We start from the raw sequence: 10,621 nt of genomic DNA on the forward strand, positions 1-10,621 counted from the left end.
TGTCATCAAGGTCATTTTTATTTCATGTCTCTCCAGGAAAGCTGTAGCTCAAGGAACAGAAGAAAGGGAGGGACTGTGTGTGGCCATTTGCTTCTTTTCTAAATTACAGAGCTAGTCTTCTTCTCATTGACGTATTGTCACATTACTTCATTACAGCCACATTGACACTTCACATCAATCATGACAGTTGTTCAGGTGATTGTACTGAACAGAGGGAGGGGGTAATATACTACTTGTTGCTTGATGTTCCTGCTGTCTTCTGCATCTTTGGGCTGGATCGCTATTAAAGAGTGTAACTATTTTTCGAGCAAAATATAACTCCAGTTATGTTCAGCAATAGTTTCCATGCTTTTTTTGTCCTTAGAGAACTTCAATATAGTGTTTTATTATTCCCAAACTAACTTATAAATATACCATACAACAAAAATGTTCCATGAATTACGCTTTGAGGGAAGCACATTTTTTTGCAGATTACGTTTGTTTTTTTTGACGTATCGCAAATACGTTTCTAAGTCTGTGGAAGTCCAGGAAAGGGTGGAGGGTTGGCTCAAACAAACATGGGACTTTCACCCAGGGGACAGCTGTTTGTGTCCCGTGTTCAACCAAAAGTCAACTTTCCCTTTGTGTCCGTAGCTCATCATTTTATGCCAAACCATAATTTATGACTAAACCTAAGAAAGTAGTTTTGTTGCCTAAACATATTAAAAAATGCAACAAAACTACCTGGTCAACATCAACCACATGTTAAAACTGTTTAAAACGGCACCTGTAATCCGGGAGAAACCTCGTAACGTAGTTGAGAGAGCAGTTCAGGTGCATGGGGATGTCATTTTGTAGGAGAACGGGTTACATTTTAGAGGCCTGAAGACTTAAGAAATATACAGACGACATGAAACTGTTTGTTTCACTATACAATAAATTGATTAGTCAGTCATCAGTTACTCAATAGGCAGCTATTTTAATAATCGATTCATCGTTTGAGTCATGTTTCATTAAACGATTCCTGTTTCTTAAATGTGAAGATTCGAGCCTTTCATTTTTTCTTTGGGAAACTATGATGGGCATTATTATTGTATTATTTATGATATTTTTTAGACAAACTGATTCATCGATCAACAGAGAAAATAATCAGCAGATTTATCTCATTGGACTAACAGTTATATGAAACCCTAATTTATAGTTTGTTACAGGACAAAGAGCAAAGATAAGGAATAACCATTATTTTATGTTGCTGATTTCTTTCCTCTTCCTTCCCCTTGCTGTCGAGCATCCATCATCCTTACATCCACTCTAATAGACAACATAACATCTGAAGTGTGTGTATTAATCCGACCACCTTGTTGATCTGGTTAGAAATCCCTTTCCGGGGATAAACACTGCAACAAGCAGCAAACACAAAAACAGATGCCTGGTTTCAATTGTTTAGCACAGCTGTTTTTTTCTTTTTGCTCCACTCTGCTGGATTTTCAGCGTCGCCATAATGGACGAGGAAGCTGCAGACCCCAGATACCACTTTACTGGAGTGCAGCGCAGGTTTTATGTACGCCATGCATTACTTCTTTGAATCCGGCATAATAGAGTCGTTTGACAAGCTCGAGCTACAAGCGGTGGGAAAAGTACACGTTTATTCCTTCGCCAAACTCTTAAAAAGATACGATGGCTATAATTAGGCCGCATTCCAGGAGCAGATAAAAATAAGATGGATTCTGTCTCACTGTATCAAGGTGGCTCAGAGAGTCGGCATGGAAGGAAAGTAAAACCAAAAAAAAGAATAATGTAGAGGAACCACATCTGCTAAAACAAATATGCAATTACTGGGAAAAAAAACCTCTCCAAAACGCTGTTTCCCTCTAGTTTCCATGTCCAGAACAGACTGGATTTAATTTATCTGCACGCAAAATCTTCCACTTGCTTTCCTTCTATGAGGTTGAAGGATAATTCAGTCAAAGGAAGCAGGAATAAGTGTGATTCACACAAAAAACTAAATATGCCCCATCTTCGCCATCAAAAGCTCTCGTGAGCACGCCGATGTGCATTGGGAGGCCTGACACAACTTGTCAGGAATAAGCACACTTGACTTTAATACAGCAGGGCTCCTTGGCGCTGTTTAGCCGAGTCCCATCTCTCTGTTCATTTTTAATATTTAGATTGAAGGAGGAAAAGAGCCGAGACGGATCGTGGAGACAGCTCCCGTTTCCTGCTCTATTTATCCAGTCTCATTGGTTCTGTAAATGCCCTATTTGTAATCCAATCACATTAGAAATAATTCCTCATCTTTTTTTTTTCTTCTTCGCAATGCTCCGTCACGTCTGCGCCTTTGGTTCCAAAGCGGCGCAGTCCTTTGGGGTGAGTGTTCAACAGACTGTCTGAGCCGGGGCGACGATTTCCTAATTCAAACATTGTTGCGCGCTGCCTCTCCTTGGGATCGGCTTTTTAATTGAGTGCTTAATAAGAGCAACGCCACACACAGCAGCAACCAACTTCAGTGGGGGGGGAGATCTGAGCGCCCGGGAGTGCTGCATTATTTAATGCGCTTACATAAGGCCGGCAAACATCTTCTTTCCAAGCATTCTCAGGATGAGAGCCGGTCTGGGGCTCTTCTTGATGATACACCTGACTCAGGACTGGGATCTTTTGCCGGAGATGCACAAAGAGCCTACTTTCAGGGGTGTATTGTGCTCCGCTGGGTGTGGCTCCTGTGTGAGAGCCATCTTTCCTCCCTCGTTTAGTGCAATGTAAGCAGCCGATCCAACTGCGTTCCCCACAGGGCATTGTTCATTTCTCTGTCTGAATCAAGATCAAAGACTCAAAAGAATGTTACATAGTATATATCCCACAACACCATGTTGCTTTCTGTTGATATCCGTCGATTAAATGCACGCTGCCTTTACAAAAGACAAGCTTCTTTGGTGTTTGATCTTTTTTCTTTTTTTTGGGGGGGGGGAGAAAATATTCCATGCTTTTGAAGACTGAATGGGCTGTTTTAGAACACATGGCTTGCTTTGTCCATTTTTGATCTTTGAACCTTAAAGTTTAAATGTTTCCTCACACTTGAAAAAAAATAAAAATAAAAGAATTAAAGTATGTCAAGTCATGTCAGTCTAATTATACAGCACATTTGACCAAAAGTGCCATCTGATCTAGGCAGATGTGTTAGGATCTGCCTCAATACAGATATAAATAATTAAAGAAATTAAAGGCAATAATACATAATTTGACAAAACAAAACACAATGCCATATCAACATGGAGCATTGCATGATGCTAAAATACCTCAAGTTGCATGATTAAATAACTCTATAACACACCAAAAACACACACTTAAAACACCAAAGTTTTCTTTGTATTTCCTCTAAAACTACAAAATATCTGTGCGTCTTCCTTGTCAGGAGCTTTTGGAGGGTGTGGGAACTCAAAACTGGAGCATCAGACGATAGAGTGTTTGTTGATTATGTTAAAAGAAGAAGAGGGTTATTTAGAGTGAAAGGAGGAAATTAGGACAAGAAATGGAAATGAAGGCAGTAGCGAGGTCATATTATCCATGGTGGTATATATACAAAGTTATTTCTGTCAAGGAATTCTTCTTTTAAATCAAAAAGTGATTTATCTTTTTCTTTTTTCTTTTTTTTACAGAAAAATAAAACACCATGTTCAATTGGTATTTTCATTAGCCTGCATATTGAATTATCATTCTGTAGTGACAGCAGAGGTGGAATTGTCATCATCATCAAGATTTGGGGGGCAATTTTTGGATTGGTGTGGGGGATCGTCTAATGGAAAATGCTATTTAGATGCATCATAGGAAAAGTAGGATCCAGAGATTTAAGAGCTTGCCCGGACGGCAACCTCTGGGTCTGCAAACTGAAGCCAATGTGGAAGGGCCTTTAACTCCTCTGTTTGGAAAAAAAAGTCAGATTGTATAGAAGTCGAGAAAATGACTCTTTATTTACTATGTTCCCATTTGGAGTAAAATAGACCATAAAGCAGGATATGCTTTAGGGCAGGTCTACCTTGTGATTGACAGGTCGCTACAACTGTGTTATCGTCAACTTTAACCCTTTCACAGTGGGTTTTTGTTGCTGTTTCATGAAAGTTAATTGAAACTGTGTTGGTCGCCTAAAAATGTCTTATTCAGCGTTTAGTTGTACATAGCTCCACCCTCTAGTGTCACTTCTGGTTGCAAATCAAAAAACAAGCCACAAACCAAGGTTAAGATGGCTAGAAAAGCCAACTTGAAGCTTTTAAACCGTAGTCGACAAACCAATGGGTGACGTCCTTGTCTTGTGTACAGTCTATGAGCATGACCTATACTACATACTAAAAGTCAGTGTATCTCTTCCTGCAAACTACAACACTAAATCAGAATGGAGGACCATTTAATGGTGCAAATGCTCAGACACCATCTTCATTTCACGAAAGCTACAAACCACAAGCTTTGATGTTTTTCCTCCGTCATGTTTTTCCATTCAAGAATTAAACCTTCTTGTTTGGCGGTAAAGTGTCTGTAAACTGGTTGAAATGCCCCAAACACAGCAGAGATGTGTTTCATGTTAATATATGAAATAATGAGTTAAACGTGATATTAAGTTTCACTACAATCACAAAGAAATCTTTTGAAAATATATTATTGTTGTTTAAAATGACAAAAAAGCATGTCAATTATATATTTAAACTTACTGGAAAGTCATTAAACCCTACAAGGATAAGTTATTATAGTTATAAATTGGGATATATAGATATTTCATAGGGCTGAAAATGATTAAATAGGTGATTTTGTTATCCGTTTCAGTACTTGTTGATAGCTTTTTTATGTTCTTGTTTATGCCAGTGTTACACGTACAACCACACCACACTGCTGTGAAACTACAGGCCTTCATAAAAATAATTTAACTTTACATTACAAGTGTGTCTTGATAAAAAATGTAATATTTTTTTACCTGTTATAAAGTCCCATTCCTGAGGTCTATTATGTTTCACTCACAAAGACGTTTAAGCTGCTGAGTACCACTAGTCTGAAGTGTCTTGCTCAAGGGCACCTTAATAGTACCAAATGCATTGTAGGTTTCTATTTACATTGTCAAATCTGATCGGTCAGGTCTTGCCTATTGTCCACTGATCAGCAAATATTTTTTTGTTTGTGAGTGGGTGTGGGTGTGAGTGTGTGTGTGGTTGCTGCACTGTCCTCAGTAATGAAACGTATTGTAGAAGGTAGATAGACAGACAGAATGACAGACACCGTTTCAGCCTGCTTGCTTTTTCGTGGTTTTAATAGAACTTTCTGTCCATACCCCCCCCCCTTCATTTTAGCAAACCACAGACAGAAGGGAGACGACAGGGAAGTGAAGGCATTGTCGACGAGAGAGAGACAGGGAGGGAGAGGCCGCAAACAGCTGTTATATCACCACAAACAGCTGTTTGTACGCGCCTCCCCCAGCTGATTTCAGAGAACCTTTCATGATTTCAATTTTTATTTAGCGCTCTGATAGTGATTTGGTCTTATGCGAGTGCTCTGATTGATAAATGCTTACTTTGATTTTGAAACAGTATTCTAATGGTGCTGTTATTTAGCTTTTAGATGATGATGCTCCGATGGGTCCACAAGTTCGGATACTGCAAACTTTATTCACGCACACTAAGGGGTATTGAAAACAAATGAGTTACTTTCCAATTTTTGTCAACAGCATTATTAATTTGCTGATATTTATTAAATAGGCTTAGTATCATGATGTATTATATTATTATATTCCTTTATTGATCCCCATGGGGGAAATTCGAGTGTTGCAGCAGCTCAACTACACAGACACAGACAATGAATACACATACTATACAACAAAATAAAGATAGAACAAAAATAAGAAATAAGAATAAAAATAAAAATGTACAGTATATCCACATGGGGGGGGGGGGCTGGTCAGCATGTTGACAGACTGTGGTCTCCGCTGTTGTCATACAGTCTGATGGCAGTGGGCACAAATGAGCGTCTGAAGCGCTCCGTCCTGCTCTTTGGCAGAATCAGCTGAAGAGCTGCCCAGCTGCCACAGTTCCTCATGGAGAGGGTGAGAGGGATTGTCCAGGATGGCTCCGAGTTTCACCCACTGACTCCAGACTGTCCAACTCCAGACCCACCACAGAGCTGGCTTTCCTCACCAGCTTATTAAGTTTGTTGGCATCTCCAGTCCTGATGCCACCACCCCAGCACGCTACAGCGAAGAAGAGGGCGCTGGCTACCACAGACTGGTAGAATGCCTTGAGCAGTTTATTGCACACATTGAAGGATCAGCCTCCTTAGGAAGAACAGCCTGCTCTGTCCTTTCCTGTAAATACTTTATTGGGAGCAACCAAGTATTTGACCTTTTGTTAAGCCCCGCCCCCTGCTGCGTCTCGCTGCTTGAGTATCTATGAAGCACAGCCAGATATTTGTTTGACCCTGGACGAAGCTGGCTGATGCTACACTTTGATTGGCAAGTCGGCATTTGAGGGGCGGGACTTGGCGTGGGGTCAAAATCAAACCTTCAGCACCCTATATACAGATAGAATGGAATGATGCTTCCTTTCATAACCACATCTTTCCACCACCGCGATGGCTCCTTAGATTAAACAGATGACTACTCAGGGCGACCCGTAATATTTGGACATTTACAAAATGGCTTTTGAAAATGTACTAATCAGTCAGTGTTAAATGATGAGGCTATTTTAGCTACATTAACAAACAATATGATATATCAGATGAATTTCTTGCTGCAACACAGATTTTTGTCCAATTACAAATTGGGCAATATGCCAATTAGTGGACACGTTGCTGCTGCTCAGTGGATGTTTTTCTAATTGTTTGAAGAAGAAAATGATGTGGCGTCTATGATCATGACTTGCATTCTGTCGCTGATTGAAGTCCCTTTGTAAAGACTTGTTTTGCTCGGTCTCTAATGAGGATTCTTACATCTAGGAAGACAACCTGCTCATGTGCAGTTAAGTTTGGACAACGTGCAGGTATTCAAAATCTCATCTGTTTCTCAGATGAAATAATTAGGCCTTCCAGATAGGCCCTGTTTGTTTAGCAGACCGTTTCAAATAAATGTGATTATGTAGTCATTGTATCAAAGTTCTATTATTTTGTTCATCCATTTTAACCAAGGACAATAAGGGAAAAAGAACAAGATAAGTCCTATTTGGCTTGGCTGTGGAGTAGACCACTTTTCATTTTGGATATGATCAGAAATGCAGATCCATTCATCCTTAACTGGAACCCAAAAGTTTTTCTCTTCAAATACGTTCCTTAGCTTTAGCTCAAGTTCATTTTTTACTTTAGATGAGTTCTCAACATTGGACTGGCTCTTGAGATGTGGCAGGATGATACAGTTTGGAAAAGTCACTCTCCAATTCTGGATGTGCCACCCACATCAGCAGTGATGTGTATATACAGTAGAGAGCTGTTTCGTGGGGATGCTGCAGCAGACTGCCCCGGCTTGGTTAGGGACCCTGTGTGTTTTTCATTGATTATGTCTTTGATTTAAATGGTCTTTTATTGATAAAGTCAATCTGACAAGCTGTGAATAATCAGCATCTTGAAAGCACCTTAGGAAGAGCATCTCTAAAAGCAATGCATTGATTAAATACGCATGCTTAATGCAAGCTTTAAAACCTTCTAATAACAATTGATTTATTTTGAATAAAAATGTTTTAATTCAAACAAACAAACTGGCTGCAATAATCCTATCCTTAATTAGTGTACTGTAGATGTAAAGGCATCAACAAGTAAATTAGCGCCCTTACTGGTGGCAGGAGATCAACAGTTGCAGTTTTAAAAATCGGTTTAACCTTGAGAAAAGGTCGCAATATGGTTGTTTACATAAGGAGGAAACGATCAGGTTAAATAAGTATGTTTGTATGTACAAAAGAAAATAAGTGAAATAATTCTACTTTGGCTTTTGGTTTTACGCAGTGCTCAAACAGCAGTCTTCTGGGTCAAAGTCCTGTGTTTGTCCATACTACGTCACCTGACTTCCCCCTTAGCTCCTGTCATAAATACTACACGACCTAACAATGAATGTGGATAAGGCTTGTTTGCATTAATTCAATTACTGGCACCACTTTGACGCTTTAAGCACAAAAATAGAAAAAATAGACAAATATAATCAGCCTGTCTTACCTTGACTATATTATTTCAATCATGTGAATAGCAGAATGTGATGAGTGCCGCGGTGAACACTGGTGTGTTGCTAACGTTTATAGCTATCAGGTTTTGTCACAGAGCTAATTTAGTTCTGTCATTTGTAAGATGCAACTTTGTGAGTTTTAGTAGCTTGGTGAAATAAGTGTTGAAAAAAAGAAAAAAGAAGAAGAAGAAACCAAAACTTTATAGAGATCATAAAGAGGACAACACTGAGCGTCGACCTTGTGCTTTGAAGAAGATTTTCCTTTCGAGACTAAATGCACACAAGTCCTGTACAACTTTTCTAATGTTATGTTTCCCATAGAGAAGCTGTAATCTCTATCAACAGGGCTCGGCTTCGGTATCTCAGCCCTCGCTACATGTAGCTCAGTGTCTGCAAAAGATTTGAGCTGCAACAACTACAGTATTTCTAATTAAATGTGCTCAGGTTTGATGATCCCAGCTGAGATAGGAGCTGCTGACTGACTCTTTGTAGAGAGAAAGATATATGGTGCTGAAATGATTCATTTGTTGGGTGATTAAGAGAAAATAATAATAACTGATAAATTGTTTTAGAAATATATAAAATTTGACAGCTTCTCAGAGTATTTGCCAGGTTAAATTTATCTTGCATGGAAGCTGGATTCTCATGAGTTTGATTGATGATTTCCAATAATGGGTTTAATGGTATTTGAAATAGTCTGCTGTCCAAAAGATTTTAGAGATTACTCATGTCTCACATTTCCATGGTCTCTTCAAATATATATATATATAACATTTGTGTGTAGAAAAATGTTCAATTTGAATTCCGTTCTCCTGATCTTGGGTGGTGAAGAATTGCCGTAGGTATTTGGGCTTTCAGAACAGGTCGAAATAACACTTTTATGCACGTTGTGCAACTTGCACAGCATGTGAGCGTGGATCACATTTCTTTCAAAAGCTTAAAAAGCAAAAGAAGTTAGTGAATGCGAGCCAATTCAGCTTGAAATAACTTCCCAACTGTGGCTGCATCCTCTACAGATGTTAAAAAACGCTTGGCAGATACGCCTCTATTAAAGCTGAACTGTCCCTTCGATCACCCTTGGTTCCGCTTGGCTCTGCGCCCCGATATCATTGAACATTGGACGATGGATCTCGTTGGTCCAGTGCAGTACATTAACCAAACGTGTTATCTCTTCCAAGCTAATTTAATTCAATGCGCGATTCTGCACCTCCTGCACAAAGGGATCAGTTTCCTCTTGGAGCAAGCGTTTGCAATTGATCGATTCTGGACCGTTCTCTGCATTGCCAAATTTTGGGCAGCAAACACGGTGCATAGTTGTTGAGGGGAAGAAAAATAAATTCTGTCTATAGTACCAGGTATAAAAAGCAATTTCAAAATAGATTTAATTATTTCTTTGCTCGAAAACTTTATATCAGTTGATTTCTAATGTTGTTAATACTTTGTCATGCATACATTTTCTACAAATTCCTATTCAGTGTCACAGTAGCTTTACTCAGAATAACAATTGCAACTACTGTGTAAGTACAAAATTATCCAGTGTGTACATTTGGTGGTTGTTTTCCTCATTTTGCACATGAAACATTCAATTAAGCTGTTAACTGTATGGGCGGAAGTCTATCAATCTTTCAGTTTTCTGGTAATTTGTTACTGACTGAATACATTGATTATCTCCCCCTTTTATACCCTGAAGCATCATCAATCATTTCCCTTTGCCTAAGGCAAGTTGCAGTGTAGTATGTGCATCAAATCTGATGCTTGAGTGGTATTGAACCAAAAATAGGAAGATTATGGAAAGAAATCAGGGAATATCTACATTACAAGCAGTGAAAAAATTTAAATTATAATTACTTTTTCAATGTAGTTATTACTGTTAGTAGTAACAATGCAGAGATAAGTATCCACAGTTAGCAATAACAATAGTAGCAGTATCTGTATACCTTTAAGTAATAGTGGTAGTAGCATTAGTTTAATTCCTTGCAGAAATAGTGGTAGTATTGGTAACAGTAATAGAAGCAGCTGTATTGCAGCACTATTAGTAGTAATGTTCTAATTTGAGTACTACAGTGGAAATGTAGAAAAATAATTTTATCCTATTTGCAACTTTTTTAATCAATTGCACTCTGTGCACGGCAGTATGAATTATTTGTGGGTCAGAGTATTTCAACAGTTACAGAGCGTCAACCTTCTTTTAATTGTCCTTTTGTCATCTTTTGCTTTTGCGTGTTAAGTGCCTCCAAATGTGGTCCTTGTAAATGAGTACGCAAGGGGAATCTGTCACAAAGTGTGTCGCACTTGTAGCATCACAAGGCCGAGTAAGCCCTGTGAACCTCGCCAGTGCTTTCGTTAACAAGGCCCAGCTGGATATGCTCTGTGTATCCAGAACATAGATCAACTTCCATTTTCCCCAGCATCAAGCAACTAAATAGATTACAGCGGCAATAGGCAACTGCGAGTTTGTGAGGCAGTGTG

This window comes from Anoplopoma fimbria, chromosome 17 (genome assembly GCF_027596085.1).
Source record: "Anoplopoma fimbria isolate UVic2021 breed Golden Eagle Sablefish chromosome 17, Afim_UVic_2022, whole genome shotgun sequence".
Classification (NCBI taxonomy): domain Eukaryota; kingdom Metazoa; phylum Chordata; class Actinopteri; order Perciformes; family Anoplopomatidae; genus Anoplopoma; species Anoplopoma fimbria.